Source organism: Balaenoptera musculus, chromosome 15 (assembly GCF_009873245.2).
Source record: "Balaenoptera musculus isolate JJ_BM4_2016_0621 chromosome 15, mBalMus1.pri.v3, whole genome shotgun sequence".
In the NCBI taxonomy this organism is placed as follows: domain Eukaryota; kingdom Metazoa; phylum Chordata; class Mammalia; order Artiodactyla; family Balaenopteridae; genus Balaenoptera; species Balaenoptera musculus.
The window spans coordinates 15,890,109-15,908,816 of NC_045799.1; the positions used below are offsets into that span (position 1 = coordinate 15,890,109).

General features: G+C 45.2%; 1 protein-coding gene across 4 annotated transcripts in view; it reads right to left on the reverse strand.

Annotated features, from left to right (window-relative positions):
• Positions 1-18,708, reverse strand: part of PKIG (cAMP-dependent protein kinase inhibitor gamma) — a 110,241-nt gene that overhangs the window by 15,555 nt on the left and 75,978 nt on the right. For all 4 annotated transcript variants that reach the window (XM_036824899.1, XM_036824898.1, XM_036824900.1 and 1 more), the window contains one exon: positions 13,706-13,775. The gene's annotated coding sequence lies outside the window, so the exon portion shown is untranslated. The remainder of the gene's footprint in view (positions 1-13,705; positions 13,776-18,708) is intronic.

The window sequence follows — 18,708 nt, forward strand, 5'->3', positions numbered from 1 at the left end:
ACTGCGCACCGCAACGAAGAGTAGCCCCCGCTCACCACAACTAGAGAAAGTCCGCACGCAACAACAAAGACCCAACGCAGCCAAAAAAAAAAAAAAAAAAAAGTATGAAAGGAAAAAGAGTAAGAGCTCAGTGGCCTCCTTGGACTCAGACGCTTTCCCCCCATCAGGCAAGCACTTTCTTGTGTCCTCCCAAGATAATCCAGGCAACAAACATATTCCCTCCTGCCCTCCCTTCCTTCCTTCTTCTTTTATTTAAAACAAAAAGTTGTTTTCCATCTCGCTTTTTTCATTCAAAAATACTTCCTGGAAACAATTCCAGATCATCCTGAAGCCACCGCAGCACTGATTATATAAAAACTCTAGAAACAAACCCAAAGTCCTTATACTACAAGATAACTTTTTTTTTTTTTAATTGGTTGCATGGTGTGTGCTGTCTCACTGCTGTAGACCAATTTAATGATTTCTTGAGTGATAAACTTTGGCGTTGTTGCCATAAAAGTAGAATTGCCACATTAAAGGATATGTAAATTTTTTTTTAAGGATATGTAAATTTTAAAAATTGACTAGAGCCAAATTTTCCTCCACAGTGGTTAATTCCCATTGGACGTATGTGAGGAGCACTTGGCGGCACCACATTCTCATCAACAGTCTTTTCCCCCCAACCCGAAAGGTGAGAACGGTCCCCCGCTGCTTCAGCTTGTACTGCTCCTGTGTGTGCAACCGAGCAGCTTTCCATGTGTATTTCCTTTTCTGTGCATTGTTTATCCAAATCCTTTTGCCCATTTTTCTATTAGATTGTAGCCCTTTTTCTTACTGATCTGTAGGAGTTATTTATATATCAATATTAAGACAATTAGTCTTTGGCCTTAAGAGGCGTTACAAGTAGTTTTTACTTGTTATTTATTCTCTGACTTTATTTCTGACATTTCTCCACATGCACATTTTTTCTGTTCATGTAGTCAAACTGATCCATATTTTACTTTTTGGTTTCCTGGTTCTGGATCATACTTGGAAATGTCTTCCCCATTCTGAGATTAGTAAAGAATCCTCCCTTGCTTATTTCTTGTACTTTCATGGCTTTATTTTTCATATGTAAAACTTTGATTGATCTGAAATTTATTTGTTATGAGGCATGAGTTAGAGATCGACCTTAATTAATTTTTTCCACTTATCTCAAAATCATTTGTGGAATCATCAAACTGAAGGGGCTCCCCGAGCTCATGGAGACAAGCCTCTCATTAATAGCTCGGGAAAGTGAGGTTCAGAAAGGGAGAGGGACTTGCCCAAAGTTCTTGATCCAGGAGTCCGACCTCCTGGTCCAGAGCTCTTCCTCCCACACCTTACTGCACCCCCGGGAGTCCCCAGCAACAGGACAAATCTCTCAGGGGGTGTGCGGTTGGAAGGAGGCATCTAGTGCCGGCGTGCAGCCCGGCATCCCTGTTTACTAGCTTGGAGACCTTGGACAACTGCCTTCATTTTTCTGGATCCCAGTTTCCTCCTCAGCAACGTGGGGCTCACAATAACACCTCCTGCTCAGGGGGCTCTTGTAAAGGCAATGGGACAATGTGCTCGGAAAGAGTCGGACAAGATGCGTGGAAGGGAAGAGGCGCGCGATTAGTAAGTCATTACTATGGTCCATTCTCACTGGGTGACTTATCAGTAAAACTGTCCTACTGACACTTTCTTTCAACTTCTTTGTTTTTACTCTGTTTAGTGGTGCATAGAAGGCCAAAACTTACACTTCTTTCTTTTGTGCTTTATGGTGCTGAGTGAATATAAGTTCCACAAAAGTGGCGCCCTGGCTGACATGTGTACTGCTATATCCGAAAGGCCTAGCACAGAGTTGAAGCCCAATGAATATTTAATGAATGACTAAATAATAGAAGATGGTCTAGATTCCAGGGGAGAGCAAAGGCTGTGCAGCCCTGCATTATAACAGTGGCCAAGAGGTCTGGCTCAAGCTCCTTACAGCAGGGTGAGCCCACAGCTTCCTTTTCCCCATCTGAATAATAAGGCTGAAATATGATCTCTAAATCTCTTCCAGTCCTGACATTTCTTTCATTCATTCATTCATTCGCTCACTGTTTACTGAGCACTTTTTATATGCCAGGCACTATGCCAGGTATGGGGTATACAATGGAGACTAAAAAGACATTTACAATGTGATAACAGAAAAAGGCACTGGAAATCAAAACTACAATGAGGTATCACCTCACACTAGTCAGTATGGCCATCATCAAAAAGCCCACAAATAATAAATGCTGGAGACGGTGTGGAGAAAAGGGAACCCTCTTACACTGTTGCTAGGAATGTAAGTTGGTGCAGCCACTGTGGAAAACAGTATGGAGGTTCCTCAGAAAACTAAAAACAGAACTACCATATGATCCAGCAATCCCACTCCTGGGCATATATCCAGATAAAACTATAATTCAAAAAGATGCATGCACCCTTATGTTCATAGCAGCACTATTCACAATAGCCAAGACATGGAAACAACCTAAATGTCCACTGACAGATGAAGGGATAAAGAAGATGGGGTACATATATACAATGGAATACTACTCATCCATAAAAAAGAATGAAATAATGCCATTGGCAGCAACATGGATGAACCCAGAGATTATCATACTAAGAGAAGTCAGAGAAAAATACCATATGATATCACTTATATGTGGAATCTAAAATAATGATACAAATGAACTTATTTATGAAACAGAAACAGACGCACAGACATAGAAAACAAACTTATGGTTTCCAAAGGGAAAAGGGGGGGAGGGATAAATTTGGAATTTGGGATTAATAAATTTGGAATTTGGGATTAATAGGTACACACTACTACACATAAAATAGGTAACCAACTAGGACCTACTGTATAGCACAGGGAACTATATTCAGTATCCTGTAATATACTATAATGGAAAAGAATCTGAAAAAGAACATATATATATGTGACTGAATCACTCTGCTGTACACCTGCAATACTGTAATTCAACTATACTTCAATTAAAAAAAAAAGAGAGAGAGAGAGAGGCACTGAACAGGTAAACGAATCTATCATCGTGGATTGTGATGAGTGCTGTGGAAGAAGAGAACAGGTTTCTCTGTGTGTGGACGGTTCAGTTAAGGTTGTATGGTCAGGGAAGGCTCCTTAAGGATGTGACCTAGGGCTGAGATCTACAGAAAAGCTGGATAGAGGGTGACCCAGGCAGAGTCAACAGCCCATCTGGGTCTAAGTGATCTACCACCTCCTATCTCAGTTTGGGCCCTATGCGATGCTCAAGAGTGACGCTCATTTGCCCTTCCTCATCTTCGGGAGGTCTGGGGGCCTTCCCAGGGTGAGGTATTTGACCCTGAATGCCTGGGAGGAAAAAGAAGAGCCCTTATGTTCCGCTTCCCAGACCCTCAGTGGCCCAGGATCAGAGGCTGTGCTCTCGCAGGTGCCTGCCCTGGGCGCTGTCGGGTTTCCCCACGGGACTCGGTCTTCTCCCTTCTGTTTTTATTCTCCCCCCAGCTCTGTAAACTGAAGAGGCCCCAACCTCTGCCAAAAGCTACATGGTCTGTTCCAAGTCTGCAGCTTTTAGACCTCATCGCTCAGGCAGATTCCATGACAGCACCAAATTGCTTTCCAAATATACCAGAAAGGTCATTTCCTGTGTTTTTTTTTTTTTTTCTTTTTTATAAATTAAATATTTGCAGAGACCATACAAATAAGAAAGCAGACCATTTTGCAATGGACACAGAGCACAGAGTGGGACTTGGTGCCCTGGGACAGGCCTCCCGAGGGGTGGGGAAAATGCTTTCTAAGGCTTCTCCGAGGGAAGAAAGGGCCGTGGAAACCTGATGGAAATACCAAGGCCTCCTGAGCTGGCATTCCTCAAACTCAGAGGGAAGCCGGCTTTTCTCTGTGATGGGCAGCCAGACCCACAGAGGCACTGAGGCAGGTAAAGAAGTCAGGGCCCCGGACTGAGCACATTCCCAGAAGCTGGGAAAGGGCAGGACAGCTGGTCCTGGCTACATGCGGCCTGCTGGGGACCGGCCCAAGCTCTATCTAGTCCCTTAGGGACACCCCCAGAGCAAAGTCGCCAGAGAGGAACCCGTCTCCTGCCAGGGCAGGACCTGATGCCCGAGAGAGGCCCCCCAGTGAGGCTTCCTTCAGAGGCAGTCGGGCAGGGTCTTGGCCTCTGCACCCACGGGGCCAGAGACATGCAGCCCCGGGGGCAGGCGGCGGGGAGTCCTGCTTTGGGAGGCCACCAGGTGGGAGGAAACAGCAGGGTCCCCATGGACGCCCTTCTTCTCAGACCACTCTCCTCCAGGGCCTGCAGGCCCCACCCCCGCTGCGCCTCCTCCGGCCTGTCGGGCCACTTCCTAACCTCTGTCAGGGACCCTGGTGACGCCTCCCTCACCCCCCCACCAGGGCCAGGCCTGCTGTCCTCTTCTCTATCTGTCCCCTGGGGGTTCTCACCCTTTGCCTTAATAGTCTGTGTTGATGATTCCCACAGAGCCCCAAGCCTCTCTTAAGAGCTCTAGATGTGCAGCCTAACAGCCTACTTAGCCTTTCCCTTGGACATCTCCCCCGCGTTTCCAACTTCACACGTCCAGTCACCAGCCTGCTTCCCTCAGCCTCCCTGAGCTCAGGGCCGGCACCCGCTGTACAGGCTGCTCAAGCTGGAAACCTGGGGCCATCACCCGCTGTACAGGCTGCTCAAGCTGGAAACCTGGGGCCATTGCTCACGTCCAATCCGTCACCGGGTCCTGCCGTTTCTACTTGCAGAAGAGAGCCTGAACTTGCCCCCTATCCCCTCCACGTGCACCACCTGGTCGCCATCATTTCTCAGCTGCACCCCTAGTAGCGTCTCCTCACCACCTCCCTGCTCCCCTCTTGCCCTCGACCCAAGTCTGTGTTCTCCACAAGGGCCAGTGTGATGTTTGCACATCAGACACTGGGTCATGTGGTTCCCCTGCTTCATTCAACCTTTGATGCTTTTCCATTCCACATCTGGCAAAATCCAAACTCTACACCAGCCCCTGACATCCTGCACTGATCTGGCCCTGCCTCCTTCTGCGACCTTTTATCTTATTTCCATTTTCTCCTTGGCCCATTTTGGTCTTTAATTCCTCAAACCAGCTCTTCCTGACCTCAGGGCCTTCATGAGACTGTTTATTCTGCCTGGAACATTCTCTGCCACTCTGCTCTTTATAGAGCCTCTTAAGTGGATTCCTGGCCCTGCCTTTTCAAATGGCCCTGCTCTGGGACACTGACACGGGGGCCCTACAGGTCGCGAGGCCTCCAGAGCCCCTGTGCCCACCGCTACTGCATGTCGACTGAGCGACTGGAGTCTTGCATGGTGCGGTGACACAGCAAGGGCTTGGGGTCGCTCAGCTTCTGTCCCTGGAGCTGGGCACCTCACTAGCCACAGAGTCCTCGTCTACAAAATGGGGATGTGACAACTGCCTGGAAAGGTGGTTTGGGGGAATAATCAGAGCCAGCATTTACAGAGTCCTGACTGCATGCTACACTAAGCATCTCTTTTTTTAATAATTTTTTGGCGCGTTGGGTCTTCATTGCTGTGAGAGGGCTTTGTCTAGTTGCGGCGAGCGGGGCCTACTCTTCGTTGCGGTGTTCGGGCTTCTCATTGCGGTGGTTTCTCTTGTTGCGGAGCATAGGCTCTAGGCTGCGCGGGCTTCAGTAGTTGCAGCATGTGGGGTCAGTAGTTGTGGCTCACAGGTTTAACTGCTCCGCAGCATGTGGGATCTTCCCAGGCCAGGGCTTGAACCTGTGTCCCCAGCACTGGCAGGCAGATTCTTAACCACTGTGCCACCAGGGAAGTCCCACTGCTAAGCATCTTTCAGGCTTTATCTCATTTAATTTTACAGCAATTCCCTGAGGTAGAAAGCATTAATCATTTCTGTCCTACAGAGGAGGAAGCTGAGGTATAGAGAGGCTAAGTACTTGCCCAAGGTCATATTATCCACGGAGTATGGGGCAGGAGTGAGCCTGTACTATTAGGCCAGGAAGTGTAGAAATGAATTACCATCATGCCTAGCAAGAAGTAAGGGTTTGTTAAAGACTGTCCACTCAGGCTTCCCTGGTGGCACAGGGGTTAAGAATCCGCCTGCCAATGCAGGGGACACAGGTTCGAGCCCTGGTCCAGGAAGATCCCACATGCTGTGGAGCAACTAAGCCTGTGCACCACAACTACTGAGCCTGCACTCTAGAACCCTCAAGCCACAACTACTGAGCCCGCGTGCCACAACTACTGAAGCCCGTGCGCCTAGAGCCCGTGCTCTGCAACAAGAGAAGCCACCACAATGAGAAGCCTGCGCACTGCAATGAAGAGTAGCCCCCGCTCGCTGCAACTAGAGAAAGCTGGCGCACAGCAACGAAGACCCAACACAGACAAAAATAAATAAATAAAATAAATAAATTTATTTAAAAAACAAAAAACAAAAAAAAAAACTGTCCACTCCCTTTTCTCCCCTTTTTTCTCCTCTATCCCCAACCTCATCATAAGGCATTTCTGAAGGAAGGACAAGAAAGCAATAAAGTCCTAAGAAAATATTCTACAATGCTGGCTAAAGCATATACCCAGATGCATTTTACCCAAGCTTAAGCAAAATCCTGTTTAGAATTTCCAGCTATAATTTTAAAATCTTAAGAATCTCTTCAGTGATGTTGGGTTGATTTTCTCAACTCTGCCGCCAAATTCTAATTTTTCTTATTTAACTTTGTAAAAACAAGTATTTGGGGGTACGCATTTTAAAACCCTCACCCACTCAGCCGCTGTATCTCCCCCTGTGGCTGGGCAGTGTCAGCACTTCACGTAGGGCTGGGGGCTGGGCATTTGGGACAGTGATACAAACTCTTCAATCTGTGAAAGTCTGTGCTTCTATGGAGGTCTCTGGAAAGAGGCAGAATACTCCAGCAGAATTACTGCTTGAGGACCAGGCTTACTGAGTCTCCCCAGGTCTTCTGTTGTTTAAACATTACCTAAACTTGGTGAGGGCTCAGATAAAATGCAAGGTTCCCAGAGAATGGCAGTCCCTGTCATAATGTGGAAGGAGGGCTGGAAGGGAAAGTGAGATCACTTCCAAGCAGGCTGGCCAAAGGTCCAGGGTCTGGACTGAGCTCCAGCTCTGCCGATGCCAGGCCAGGTGGCTCTGGGCAAGGTCCTTCCCCCTCAGACCTCGGGGGTCTCAAGTGTAGAACGAAGAGGTAAGCTGGGGATCTCTGTGGTGTTTTTGAAACACATCTGCAAAGTCTTTGACATTCCTCCCATCAAGAGGTGAAGTGTAATTTGTATCCTCTTGAATGAGCTGGCCATAGCGACTTGCTTCTAACTAACAGACTGCAACAGACATGACTTCCAAGATGGAGTTAGAAAAGGTGTCACAGCTTCTACCTGGCTCTCCCTCGGGACACCTGTCTTTGGAGCTGTGAGCTGCATGTAGGATACCTGAGGCTGCCATTCTTTGAGAAAGCCCAAACCAGCCCCATGAAGTGACCACATGGAAAGGTCCTGAGACGGCATGGAGAGAGATGCGGCAGGCAGCCCCTAGCTGCGCTGGTCCCTAGCTGTTCCAGCACATGCCACTATCTGCAGTTGCATGGGAGATCCAAGCCAGAATTGTCCAATTGGGCTGTCCCCAAATTCCTGACCCACAGGAAAAAGCACGAAAGATAATACATTACTGCTGTCGTTTTAAACCACTAAGTATTGGGGGTGATGTGTTACGCGGCAGTGGGTAAACAGAGTGATCTCTAATGTTACTTCCAGCTCGGGGTCCCTCTACAGTTCCTTTAGAAGTCTATAGAAAGCGTGCCCCAAAGCCGCTGGGGAGAATGAAAAGAAGCAAGATATCATCTCTATAATATCAATTCATTCATCCATTCATGCAATGAACTTTTACTGATCACTCAGTGTGTACCAGGTTTGGGACTAGATGCTACAGATACAAAAACAGTGAGACAGCAGGGGCCCCTGAGGGACATTCAAGGTCTAGTTAGGGAGGTCGACCCAAACACCCATAATTCTTAACCAGGCGTTGGGGGCGGGGGCGCACATATCAGAATTCTGGAATCACTGGGGAACAGCTTCAAACTATACCCCTTGCCTCCCTCAGGGATCCTAATAATGCCAGGCGGGGAATGCGGTGTGTGCTTACTAGCCAATATCACTGCCCTTGTCAGCCTCTGTTACTGATGGAAGACTGTCATGGCCCACACATGTGATGAGAGCGAAAAGAGTTTAGGGACCACTTCTGTATACGAATCTTTTAAAACTTTAAGGATCTTTAAAAAGCGTGGTCATTAAGGGCTGTAACGGTAAGATGTACAAGGCAGAGCGGGGCTCAGGAGTCCAGTCACTAACTTTAAGGAAATGACTCCCTCCGCTCCTTCATATTTATTGCTCACTGGGCACCGGGGATTCGGCAACGAATGAAACAGACTCTCTGCCCTCATGAAGCTCGAATTCTATTGGAGCGACCCATACTAACGAACAAACAGAGTAAACATCAGGGGACAACAGTGCTACGGAGAAAACTGAAGAAGGGCAAAGGGAGTGAGGTTTTCTAGGAGCGAACAGGGAGCCTCTCTGGGAGAGGGACACGGGTGCAGGGACCTGAAGGGAGGAGAGCAGGCAGATACCTGAGAAAGTGGGCCAGGCAGGGGGGACAGCATGCAAGAGGTGGGGCCTGCCTGGTATCCAGAAAGAGGACAAGGAGGCCACAGGGCTGGGGTGCAGCAAGTGGGGAGAGATAAGGCTGAGGGTGGCCAGGACCTTCCAGGGTCCTGGAGGACAAGAGTTGACTTGGAGTTTTGCTCTGATTTGACTTTACCCTTTCTGTGGCATTTCCAAATGAATGCTGTAACGCTTTCCCTCCACGCCAGTTCTCAGAGCCTCCGTCTAGTGCAGAGGGAGTGAGGCCTGGGGGCAGTAAGGGCATCTCTTCACACATCCCTGGCAGGCACAGACACTGTATGCCCAAAGGCAGGGCCAGCAGGGTTGGGGCCCTCCCGTCCTAAACCAAAGGAGAAACAAAGTTCGCCTTCCATTCCTCCTGCCGCCGGACAGAAGCAGAGCCCACAATCCACACAACACAACATAGAAGACTACTAATGAAATAAGAGCCTCCCTTGGAACCAGAAAGAACAACATGTCTGCAAGCCGGGAACCATCCGACTGGAGCAGAGAGTACAGATTCCCCTGTGCCTTCGGCCCACGTAACCACAGTCTGCACAAGATTCCAGCCCCTCGGTTTAGTATTCCAGCCCTCTGCCCCCTACCTCCAGGCACTGGGTCCTCAGGGGACGGCCAGCCCCCAGGCCCAGTGTCCTCTTCCCTGACCCAGCAGAAAAGATAAAGGCTCCCGGGCTTCCCTGGGGGCGCAGTGGTTAAGAATTTGCCTGCCAATGCAGGGGACATGGGTTTGAGCCCTGGTCTGGGAAGATCCCACATGCTGCAGAGCAACTAAGCCCGTGTGCCACAACTACTGAGTCTGAGCTCTAGAGCCCGCGTGCCACAACTACTGAAGCCTGCGAGCCTGGAGCCCGTGCTCCCCAACAAGAGAAGCCACCGCAATGAGAAGCCCGTGCACCACAATGAAGAGTAGCCCCTGCTCACCGCAACTAGAGAAAGCCCACGCAGCAACGAAGACCCAACGCAGCCAAAAATAAATAAATAAATTTATTAAAAAAAAAAAAAAAAGATAAGGGCTCCCTGCTTTACCACCATACAGGTGCTGATACACTTGTCCCATATCTGCCTTCCCAACTGGTTCTAGGAGGACAGGCACCCTGACTCTCTTGTCACTGTATCCCCAGCAAACAGCACAGTTCATGACGTGTGGAAGATGCACAATAAATATATCCATATGAATGCGTTAATGAACAAACAAAATAAGAACTGAAGAACATTTGCACTCTCAAGCCAGTGATGAAAACCACCATGTGAGCCCTGGCTCCTGACCAAACAAATAACAATGATAATAATCAAATAAAAATGGCTACCAATTATGGGTGTATATGCTATGCATCAGCTATGGTAAGAAATGCTTTCCATATCATCCTATTTTCGCTTCCCTGTAGCCCTGCACAATTAGATCCCTTTTACACACAGCGAAGACGTACTGGAGCCCCCGATTCACACCCAGGCCTGGCTGGCTCCTAGGCCCAAGGCCTCAAAGGCGGAGGCTCTCTTTGGCTCAGGAAAGCAGAGGATGTGGGAGCCGAGGACAAGGCGAGCTTAAAGGGGCGAAAGTGGCAGGAGGGGCTGACTGGGAGAAGAAAGCGAGGTTCTCCTTGGTCTTCATTTATACCTGTCTCCACCTGGTCGCCTGACCTGCTAGGGTTCTGCTCCAGCTCTGAGAATCACAGAATGTTCCTTCACTCCTTCAGTCATTCATTCAACACTTACTAAGTACAGACTCTTCCCAGCACTGGTACTGAAGGTACTTTGGGAGGCACTGCATTATTTAACCCTCATAATGGACAGCCCGTGGCTCAGAGAAGTTACGTGGATCACCCAAGGTCCTCTAAGCAGTTAGTGACCAAATCAGGCCTTGAACCTGGGTTTCCTCATCCCTGACTCCTCGCACATTCTTCAGGATGGGTGCATTCTGGGGACGGCTCTATCTCGATGTGGATGATACTGCATCTGTCTCATCCCCATCAGAGAACTGTTCTGTTACCAAACTCCCTGCCCCTCTGGCTTGTCTCAGTGCAAATGGCTCTGCCCACGTGGGCCAAATAAGGCCACGTACTGTACTAATGGGGAGGAGGAGCTTTCAGAGTGACTGACTGAGCACCCACCACAGTGCCAGGTGCAGAGAGCCTAATAAATGTTTTCAAAAAGAACGAATGAATGAATGAGTCAGGAGAGATACACAGTGGATCTGCTAAAGTGACAAGAGTTCAAGAGAGCATGTGGTTGTACATCCTCTGAGTGCCTGATGGGGTCCTGTCCTGAGTTTCAGAGTGATGGGCAACTACATGAGTGCCCTTCACTTTGACAACTAGAGCCAGGCAGACAGAGAAGCAAGCCAGGGATTCCAATGACAGAAAAAAGATCCCATGCTGAACCACCACTGGTTCTGCCACCAGTGGAGAAATGTGGCCCCACGAAACCATCATTGTTTTACAGCCACTCGCTGAGAAGAGCCCGTTTGACAGGTGACGTTGACAAGTGGAAATTACTCAGAAACAAACTTGTCTCTTGCCTATGTCAACCCTAAATTTGGGCATATCAAAGACATGCTTGTAGCTTCTTAGCTAATAAAGCCATTTATAAAATACATTAGAGTCAAATTTCATTTGTCTAATTATTCCTCAGGGAATGACTCACTCCAGATCACCAAGATTCCCACACTGTTACTCTTTTAAGTATCAAAACCTTATGTGGAGACAGAAAGCAGATTAGTGGTTGCCTAGGACTGGGGAGGGTTGGGGGCTTAGGAGGGTGATGAGTTAAGGGTGTAGGGTTTCTTTTGGGGGCAATGAAAATGTTCTAAAACTGATTATGGTGATAGATTCACAACTCTGTGAATATACTGAAGGCCAATGAACTGTATACTTTAAATGGGTGAACTGTGTGGTATGTGAATTATATCTCAATAAAGCTGTAAAAAAAAAACAAAAAAAACGTTTATCTGAACTACAATGGAGATAAATTCTTCTCAGGTATTGCACTAATGCATTAGTGTATTACCCACTAACCTTTTCTTAATGATTTAAGATCAGTGCTGTGTGCATAGTTTTTCATATCTGGTATAACATGGCAATGTTCTTACTATTATTATAAGATACAGGGCAGTTTGCCCTACACTAAACAGCCCCATATTTTTTCTGCTTTATTTTTCTAAAAATGCCCTTTACTTTCACCATAAAGCTTGGTGGTTAAGCTCATGCGCTTGGGTCATGTATTACTTACTGACTTATTGGCTGTGTGGTCTCTGGTGAGTTACAAGGTCTCTCTGTGCCTCAGTTTCTCCATATGTAAAATAACAGTTCCAACCTCCGTGGAGAGTTGTCAGGATCAAATAAGATAAGGTGTACAGAGTATCTGACACTGTTCTTGGCAGTGGTAAGCCGGACTGAAATTTAGCTATCAACACTATTCCCACTGCCATCAGCGTAGCTGCCGGAGCAGCCCTTCCGAGCTGCAGACTCAGAAACCAGAAAACCCGCAGAGTGTGCTCAGTGAGATGAAACAGGGGCTGGGGGTACAATTCCATGACTGGACTTTGGGACATCCCATCAGATGGCTCTGAGCTTCAGTGATATTAGCTAATTTGTCCCAGTTCACCCCTAAACAGAAAAACCTAGAGGCTTGGTGAGGTCGCCCAAGATATCCTGGCACGTGGGAGGCTGCTGCCCCAGGGGACGCAGTGCCCCACATCACTTGAGGCGCTCTCGAGACCAACGATTCTTCCAACTCAGAGGTCACAGACACACTTGAGAATCTGAGGAAAGCTACAGACGTTTTGCCTAGAAAAGTATGTGTGTGTGTATGCATACAATACTGTACCCATGTTTACAGGGAAATCTTGAACCCCAGAAGCCTGTTTAAAAACCCAGGCTCTAAACTTCATATAACCCCAGCACCCTCAAGGTTCAGTGCCTGGGACCCAGTGCTCCCACAGCAATTGGAGTAGAAGGTCCTCTGATCTTGGCCAGATAAACAGTCCTGGGAGCTGACTGCCACATCCTAGTCACTGCAAATATATGCATCCAGGGGATTCCCAGCGGCACTGAGTCAGAACAGGACACAAACCTGGTGGCTCAAGAAGCTACTGTAGGGCAAGGCCCAAAAGCCTTGCTGATAAGCAGCTGGGGAGTTCCAGATCCAGGGCAGCTGCCTGCCAGATAAGATTCTTGCTCTGCCAACAGAGAAGAGGAATCTTAGGAGAGGTGTTAGAGGCAGGCCAGGCCAGGCCAGGCCATGAGAGGGAATTCAAATGAGCTGGAAACCCCCCAAATTCCCAGGACTACTAGGACCTGGACAGAGAATTAAAGGCTGGAGATTCTGCCCTAATGCAAGAGGATGGAGCTGGAAAGGGGTAGGCGAGTTGGGGGCAAGGGAGGTGGGTGGACCACGGGTCAGAAGCTGTTAGAAAATGTTTGGATACCATAAAAATATGAACACTAACCCAAGGTGGCCATACTTCCAGGCAGGCCATTCTATGTTGTATGAACTGCATTTTTCTTACAACTGGAACGGACCTGCACCATCTCTCCTCATCAGATCACTGGGCTGTACTTGTTTCTTTGGGCTGGGTTTTGCCTGCTTTTGCTCCTGTGTCACAGTATTAAAATTCCCAAAATGTGCCCTAGTCTTTATGAAAATACCTTTACAGCAAACAATTGGTGGACAGGAAAGTTGGCATCATGCCCAGGTTTGCTAATAACTCCTGTGAATGATTCCATCTGCTTAAGTAGATGGCTGAAGAAACCCATTCTCTTTTAAGCCACCAGAAGTAAATTGTCTTTCTTTTGCTATAGAGAAACTATGTAAATGGAATCATGATTGAAATTGCAGAGTGATGTTATATAACTTCTGAAAAGGGCCAACCTGCCTCTTCATGGGGCCCACATTCCTCTCTAATTTCATTTGGAATCTATTTCTTTTCCCTCTTCAAATGGAAATAAAGGTATTTAGGTAAACATTCGTGATGCTGCAGTAGTGGTATGAATAATGTGACTACCCACCTGGTTTAGTTTCTTTTTCCAGCTCGCATCTCTTCAGATTTTCCACTGTTGACTAATCAATATGGAAATTCTAAGGAACCAGAAGAAAAACAAAAATTAGAGCCAGACATACTCTAGGGTTGTAAACTGAAATGGTCTTTTAGGAATACAAGTTAACAACATCTATTAACATATTAACTGCACACATCCTTTGGATCAGTCAGATATCTAGGAATTTATACTATAAATATGCTCACATAAGTAAAAGAATGTTCAGTAAAACATATTGTGTAAAAGTAAAAAAAAAAAAAATAAGAGAGGAAACAACTTAAATGTCTGTTAATAGGAAAAGAGGTAAATTATGGTGTATCAATGTGATGAGAAACTATACAGCTATTACAAAGAATGAGGGAGATTTTGTCGTACTGACATGGGAAAATGTACATGCTCTGTTGTTAAAAAGTAGTGTAGGGCTTCCCTGGTGGTGCAGAGGTTCAGAATCCGCCTGCCAACGCAGGGGACACGGGTTCGAGCCCTGGTCTGGGAAGATCCCACATGCCGTGGAGCAACTAAGCCTGTGCGCCACAACTACTGAGCCTGCACTCTAGAGCCTGTGAGCCACAACTACTGAAGCCCACGCGCCTAGAGCCCGCTCGCTGCAACTGGAGAGAGCCCGCGTGCAGCAACAAAGACCCAACGCAGCCAAAAATAAATAAAAATAAAATAAATTAAAAAAAAAAAAAGTAGTGTAAAATTGTATATATTATTGCTTTTTAAAAAAAAACGACCATGATTGTTTATGCTTAGAAAAATGTACACCATTTGTGTATATACAAAATTTTTGTATCTACATAGAAAAAGGCAAACAGCAAACTATGAACAGCAGCTCTCTTTGGGACTCAGAAAAAGGAATGAAAGACTTTCACTTTTTACATTAACTATTTCTGTTTGAGTTGAAAACTTTTACAGAGGCATACATAACTTCCATAATCATTATACATGCTATCTAAAATTCTAAAATATCAACAGTGCGGGCAAAAGACATTTTCAGACAAAAACTGACTGAGCAAGTTTACCACTGACAAACTCCAAAAACATTCTCCAACAGAAGAGAAGCTGAACACAGAAAATAAGTGAGATTTTAGAATCAACAGTGAGCAAAATTAGTAAGTATATTGGTAAATTTAAAGAAGTACTGATTGAGTGAAACAAAGCTAAATGAGGAGGTAAAAACGTATTTGACAATATTGACAATATTACATGTTTGACAATAATAACATTGAAGATGGAAGAGAAATCAGAGTTAAATGTGGTAAGGTTTTTGATTATTCAGGGCAAACGCAGAAATACTGTTTAATTTTAGATAATACACCCATGATGCATATAGAAATTCTAAAGGTAAAAGCAACAAAATATAGAAATAGAATGCATAAGTTCCAAACCAGTTAGCGTGCTCCTGGGTAGAAAAGCCTAACTATCCAAAAATGCCATCCTTCTCAAGTGACTACATAATTTTAATTAAATTCCAATAGGAATACCATTAGGTCTTTTTGGATGGGTGAATAAAAAAAATTACTTTAGGACTTCCCTGGTGGCGCAGTGGTTAAGAATCCGCCTGCCAGTGCAGGGGACATGGGTTTAAGCCCTGGTCCGGGAAGATCCCACATGCCACGGAGCAACAAAGCCCGTGCGCCACAACTACTGAGCCTGCGCTCTAGAGCCCGCGAGCCACAACTACTGAGCCGGCGTGCTACAACTACTGAAGCCCGTGTGCCTAGAGCCCGTGCTCTGCAACAAAGAGAAGCCACCGCCATGAGAAGCCAGCACATTGCAACGAAGAGCAGCCCCTGCTCGCCGCAACTAGAGAAAGCCTGTGTGCAGCAACGACGACCCAACACAGCCAAAAATAAATAAATAAATAAATTTATTAAAAAAAAAAAAATTACTTTAGAGTTCATATGGAATAATAAGTATTCAAGAAAATTAGCCAAGAAATAGTAAAGATAATTATAAAAAATAAATAGGGGATCTGTCTTACAAGAAAAATTTACTGTAAAGACATTATAATAAAAAGATACAGTATTAACATAAGAATAGACAAATAAGTTGTGGATTAGAATAGCAAGTTCAGAAATAGATACAATAAAGGAAATTATTTATGACAAAGATGAGTTTCAACACAAAATAGAAAAGATGGCTAATTTAATAAATGGTGCTGGCCATCTAGAAAAAAGCTTGATCACTACCTCTTGCTATGTATAAACATAAATTCCAAAGGGATTAAACATTCAGGATTAAATTAATTAAAACCATAAAAGTATTAGAAAAACATTTAGGAAAATATTTATGTAACTTTGAGGTGAGGAAGTTATTCCTAAACAAGGCAAGAAATCCAGACACTATGAAGAAAAATACAGAAACAAATTAATAAACATAATAGATTAGGAAAAATATTTGCAACACGTATGGAATCCTTAATACATAAACACATAAAGAGCTCCTACAACTTGTTGAGAAAAAGGCAAATAATTCATAAGAAAAATGCGCAAAGGAAATTCACAGAAGAGGAAATGAAACGGTCAATTAACATGAAACAATGTTCAGTTTCACTAGTAGTAAAGAATATACAAAAATAAAACACCATTTCCCCATCAGCTTCGTCAGAAATAAAACAATAGAGATGGAAGCAGGGAGAGATGGAGGAAAGAAGAGAGAATATCTAATACTGGTAAAGACTTAGGGAAATGGAAGTACTCATATATTGCTGGGGAGAATGTAAATTATTAGAACTCTTTGTAAAGTAGGATAGTTTTATCTATTAAAATGTCAAGTACGTATACCCTTTAACCCAGCAATACTATTTTTTGAAAATATAATCTATAAAAATAAAAGGACCAGTGAAGAAAGATATGTACATATAGATATTTAACGCAACAATAGTTTTAGTAAAAAAAAAATGGTAATAACTCGAGTATCTGCCAAAGGAGAAATGGTTGAATATACTGTGGTACCTCTAGATCTACAGCCCTGAAGTTATTTAAGAGTGAATCAAATTTGTACGTACCCATGATGTATTATTTAGTGGGAAAAATAAACTGCAAAATAATAAAGTACAATCACACTTGTGACAAAACAGAATAACCACATACATACACAAAGTATCCATTCACATAGGAGCCTGGAGAAAGGTATGGAAAGATACACACCAAACTGATTACAGTGGTTATCTCAGAAGGATGGAAATGGGGAGCAGGGAGAGGGGAGAGATTACAAACTTTTTCTTTATACATCTTCAAATTGTCTACCTACAACAAGCATATGCATCACTTTAGGGAAAACTAATGAAGAAAACAAAAACAACAACAAACAAATGAGAGCAGAGAAAGAATGCTGGTAAACATGGTACCACACACTACCCATTTATCTTTACATGGGATAGTTAACTGCACTTACTGTCACTTTCTCTTTTGGTCAAATAGAACAGGTCTTCCAACCTATCATTTTAATAGCTGGAAGACAAATTTTTTAAAAAGCTTCATGAAAGGGGAAAAAAAGTGCACTTTATTTCCAAAGCATTTATGTCACTTTTTAAGGGAAAAATTTTTTTTTTTACTTAAAAAAAAATGCTCCCCTTTAAAAATCCAAAAGCAAGCCTAAAGCTTTGGCTTGAAACTGCCCTGCTTAGGTGGTGTGTGGGCTGGTTGTGCGCTGTTGACTGTTTTTCGTGGCTCTGTGCCCTTAATTGCCTTTCTTCCCAAACCCAATTAAATATACACCCGGGCATCTATGTTTGCTGGGAACCAAAGCCCAGTAAACCGCAGCATCTCTGCTCACAAGGCTCTCTTGGCCTCCAAGCAGATGCTCTGGCTTCTATATCAAATGCGTCCTGGAATCCAGAGAAGTGAAATGGATTGTTTTGTAACCCATTCTGTTGGAAGGAGAAAGGAAGGAAATGGTTTATCCCAGTGGATGAAATGAAAGAGAAAAGAGGAACAGCATTCACAACAAGCTCTTGAAGGAGAGCCACCTATGCTGAATCTGCCATTTCGGGGTTACCTGGAAGGTATACTCTGCCCTTTCCTGGTGGCATGCTTCACTTTCAACTCTTATTTTATTTCACTGATAAGAAATCTTTCATTGAAATAATAATGATAGCTCATATGTCTACAGCACTTCATATTTTACAAAGCAGTTTAAGATACTTATTCGATCTTCACCGTGACCCTGGGATCAGATCAGCATCATTCCCATTGACGGATGAAAATGAGGCCCAGAGAAATTAAGGGTCTTTTAAGGTCACGCAGCAAGTTGGTAACAGAGCAGCAGTACAAACTCAGGTCTCCAAACCCAAGTCCAGTAGGGAGCTCACATGTGAAATCCGAAAGGGGAACTATAGGCAAGCCAATGAATAAAAACATTGGCCCTTGGGAGTAACAGATCTTTCCTGCCCCTTATGAAAAAATTACAGACTAGGAGGACTATTCTATGCCAACTCAGAGAGAAATTTTGCTCATATACTGGTATACAGCTGCTGAATAAGGGAAGGAAAATCCCCTGCATCACCAGGCCCCTCCATCATTTTCCTAACCTTCCCCTGATCCTAACCTTCACCCTCTTCTCTCTCCCTTTACCCTCTAGGCTTTAGCCACACTGCCTCCTTTCACTTTCCCCAACATTCCACAGGCTTTCCTGCCTTGGGCCTTTCACCTGTGTACCTCTCCCTACCTGGAGTATTCTTTCCCACCCCCAGCATCCTCTCCCCCAACTCCTAGGCATAACTGACTCCTTATCTTGGTTCAAACACCACCTCTTCAGGCAAACCTGCCCCAACTACACTCTCCTCCGCACCCATCACTCATCCTGTTTATTTCATACCACCACCACTAGTCCCTGGAAGCTTCACGTGAGGAAGGACCATGCCTGTTCTATGGAGCAGTGTCCACCCACCGCCTTGCCCAGTGCCTAGCAGATATGAGGCGCTCAACAAACACTGGCTGAATACATGAAAGATTTACTGAAGGGAA